This window comes from Malania oleifera, chromosome 2 (assembly GCF_029873635.1).
Source record: "Malania oleifera isolate guangnan ecotype guangnan chromosome 2, ASM2987363v1, whole genome shotgun sequence".
NCBI classification, from domain to species: domain Eukaryota; kingdom Viridiplantae; phylum Streptophyta; class Magnoliopsida; order Santalales; family Ximeniaceae; genus Malania; species Malania oleifera.
Window position 1 is genome coordinate 73,588,250 of NC_080418.1, and position 4,613 is coordinate 73,592,862.

A 4,613-nucleotide genomic window follows, 5' to 3' on the forward strand; every position below is an offset into this window, starting at 1 on the left:
AGCATCTAATGACACATCTAGTGAATATAGTGAATCTGACATTGATGATGAAATGGCCATGCTAACCAAAAGGTTTAGCAGATTTTTCAGGAAGAACAAAAAGCCATTTAGAAAATACAGAGACTCCACTAATGAGAAGGATGAGTCCAGTAAAAGAAAGGAAAAATCAAATGCTCCTACATGCTACAACTGCAACAAAGTGGGGCACATCAAACCTGACTGTCCACTACTGAAAAAGGAGGGTAAGAAAAAGAAGAAAGCCATGAAGGCTGGGACTTCATGGGACCAATTCAGAAGCAACGACTCGGATTCAGATCATAGTGACACGGAGGTCGCTAATCTATGCTTAAAGGCACACGGAGATGAGGTATGGTTTTCTAGTTCATCATCTTCTTATTATTCATCTGATGATTGTGATTCTAACAGCATGCCTACATTAAAAGGATTGCAATTTGAATATATTCGTGTTTCAAAATTGCTAGGCAAAATGACCAAAGAAAATAATAATTTGAAAAAGAAATGTGAAAATTGGTCAAAATTGTTTAATATGGCAAAAACCTCTCATGCATATATTTTAAAAGAAAAAGATACTACTATTGTTGAGCTTGAGAGGAAATTGGAGGATAGCTCCAAAATCATTTTTAAATTCACAGAGGGCAAAGAAAATTTTGAAAAATTACTTGGTGCCCAAAGAAATTCCTTAAGTAAAGATGGTCTTGGTTTTAATGGCATTGAAAATGTTAGACGACCTAATCTTTACTTAGGACATTTTACACGTGAGTCAAAATCTCATATCCCTCCTAAAGAACCTAAGTGTAGATTGAAATGTTTTAAATGTAAACAGATTGGTTACATTCAATTTGATTGTCCACTTAGGAATAAGCATGCTAAAATTAGGAAGGTATGGGTAGTTAAGGGAGATCCTGCTACTAACCCCCATGGACCTAATAAAATTTGGGGACCAGCATCAGTCACTTAGCTTATTTTACAGGTATGCCTAAGATCATCCTCCTCGAAGGACCGGTGGTACTTAGATAGTGGGTGCTCACGGCACATGACCAGCGACAAGGGAAAATTCACTTCAATTGTTCCCAAGGATGGAGGCTATGTGACATTTGGTGACAATGCCAAAGGACGCATCATCGGGGTAGGTAAGGTTGGTAAGGATTCCTCTCCTAATATTAATAATGTTCTGTTGGTTGATGGACTGAAACACAATCTACTTAGCATAAGTCAATTATGTGACATAGGATATAAAGTATCGTTTGAAAATGACAAATGCATAGTAGAAAATAAAACAGACCATAAAGTGCTTTTTACTGCTGATAGACATGAAAATGTCTACACTACCTCTCTTGATAATTTAGCTTCACAACAAGTAACATGTTTTTCTGTTATAAATGAAGCTAGTTGGTTGTGGCATAGGCGTTTGGGGCATGCTAGCATGGACTTATTGTCTAAACTTGTTAGAAAAGAATTAGTTAAAGGCTTGCCTAAAATGTCTTTTATAAAAGATAAAATATGTGATGCATGTCAAATTGGTAAGCAAACAAAATCTAGTTTTAAGAAAAAGGAATTCATATCTACTACTAGACCTTTGGAGATGCTTCACCTAGATTTATTTGGGCCTAATTCTGTGCAAAGTCTTGGTGGTAAATCTTATGCTTTTGTAATTATTGATGATTTTTCTAAATTCACATGGGTGTTATTTCTTGCATATAAAAATGAATCATGTGAACATTTTACCAAACTTTGCAGGAGAATTCAAAATGAAAAAGGATATAAAATCCCTCACATAAGAAGTGATAGAGGCACAGAATTCAATAATGAAAGCACAGAAAAATATTGTGATTTGGAGGGCATATCACATAACTTCTCTTCACCTAGGACATCTCAACAAAATGGTGTAGTAGAAAGAAAGAATAGGTCACTGCAGGAAATGGGAAGAACTATGTTGAATGAGCATAACTTACCTAAATATTTTTGGGCTAAGGCTATTAATACTGCATGCTATGTTATGAATAGGGTGTTAATTAGACCATCAATTAATAAAACCCCTTATGAATTGTGGAACAACCATAAGCCTAATATTTCCTATTTTCATGTGTTTGGTTGTAAATGCTTTGTGCTTATAGATAATGAGCATCTAGGAAAATTTGACTATAAATCTAATGAAGGCATCTTCCTAGGCTATGCACTTAGTAGTAAAGCATATAGGGTTTTCAATAAAAGAACTTTAACTGTGATTGAATCTATTCATGTTGTATTTGATGAGTCTAATCCATTTTCTAATAAAGATGATGAAGATGATATTGATATTAGAAAATGCTTAGAGAAAATGTCAATTGAAAACAATGCAAGTGAAAATCAAGAAGCAAATGAAAAATCACTTGAAGATAATGAAAATAGAAATGAGGAGTTGCCTAGAGATTGGAAATACATTAGAAGTCATCCTATAGATCAAATCATAGGTGAACCATCTCGCGGAGTAGCCACAAGATCATTATTGAGAAATATAGTGAATCACTCCACTTTCTTATCTCAAGAAGAACCTAAAAATATTAAGGAAGCGATTAAAGACGAATCTTGGGTGATGTCCATGCAAGAAGAGCTTAATCAATTTGAAAGAAGTAAAGTGTGGACCTTAGTTCCTAGGCCTAATGAGCACACCATCATTGGAACTAAATGGGCATATAGAAATAAGAAAGATGAGAATGGGGTAGTAACTAGGAATAAAGCTAAACTAGTTACCCAAGGATATAACCAACAAGAAGGGATTGACTTTGATGAGACATATGCTCCTGTTGCTAGATTAGAAGCCATACGTATGCTACTTGCCTTTGCTGCTTTTAAAAACTTTAAATTGTTTCAAATGGATGTTAAAAGCGCTTTTCTAAATGACTATATTAATGAAGAAGTATATGTAGAACAACCACTCGATTTTGAGGGTCATAAATATCCCGATCATGTTTACCGGTTGTCTAAAGCCTTGTATGGATTGAAACAAGCTCCTAGAGCTTGGTATGAGAGGCTTAGTGGTTTTCTACTAGAAAATGGGTTTACCCGTGGCAAAATTGACACTACACTCTTCATCAAGTCCAAAAATGATGATATGCTCCTTGTTCAAATCTATGTGGACGATATCATTTTTGGAGCAACCAATGATGAGTTTTGTAATGAGTTTTCCAAATGAATGCAAAGTGAGTTTGAAATGAGCATGATGGGTGAACTTAATTTCTTCTTAGGTCTACAAATTAAGCAAGCTAATCATGGAACTTTCATATACCAATCTAAATACATTAGGGACTTGCTAAAGAAATTTAATATGGAAAATTGTAAAATTCTTGGCACACCTATGAACTCTTCCATAAAGCTTGATAAAGATGAGCAAGGAATCCCTGTTGATGTAAAACTATATCGTGGCATGATTGGAAGTCTCCTATATCTCACTGCTAGTAGGCCTGACATTATGTTTAGTGTGTGCATGTGTGCTAGATTTCAGGCTAACCCTAAGGAATCTCATCTGAAAGCTGTTAAACGAATCCTTAGGTATCTAGTTGGAACTATAGAGTTAGGATTGTGGTACCCTAAGCATACTACCTTTGAGATTGTTAGTTACACTGATACTGACTTTGCCGGTAGTAAGGTTGATAGAAAAAGCACTAGCAGCACTTGTCATTACTTAGGACAATCTCTTGTTTCTTGGTTTTCTAAGAAACAAAACTCAGTTGCCTTATCCACCGCCGAAGCTGAATATATTGCGGCTGAAAGTTGTTGTGCCCAAACTCTTTACATGAAACAACAACTTGTGGATTTTGGATTGCACTATGAAACAATACCGATTAAATGTGATAATACTAGTGCAATCAACATCTCTAAAAATCCTATCTCACATTCACGAACTAAACACATTGAGATTAGACATCATTTTCTTCGTGATCATGTGCAAAAAAGAGATGTGGCTCTTGAGTTTGTATGCACAAATAAATAGTGGGCCGATATTTTCACTAAACCACTCCCCGAGGATAGGTTCATACATATTAGACGTGAGTTAGGCTTAATGCATAGTAGAGAAGCTTCATAGACTAAAATGCTTCATAACTTGCATAAATTTAGGGGGAGCTCCTTCCTGAAAATTTTCCAAGTCTAAACAACTAGTTCCATTGTTGACTTATCTTCTTGCTTGAGATATTGTGGAAGTTGGTTGTTGATTGTGTGCATATGTTATACGTACATCTACTGCATGATCATATTGATTATCATCTATGATTGCACCATTTGTCCAATTCATGTTCATTTTGATAGTTTATTTGTTGTATTGGACCATACTGAACTGTTTGAGTAGTTGTGGATAAACTGTTAGGAAATATAAACTCAAGCAGGTTACATTTATACAGATTATACTTTTGGAAAGTCCGATTTACAAATGGCACTTTGCCGAAATTTTTCAAAAATTCTTTCCAAAATTGATCTTGTATAAATGTACTAAACACCCATTGCCTAAGACCTTACTTCCAATGACCCTTTTTTCTATTGCCAAAAGGGGGAGATGGAAGGCAAAATAAATAATGGGTAAAAGACCTTATGTTTGAGCATACATTGGATGCATATTG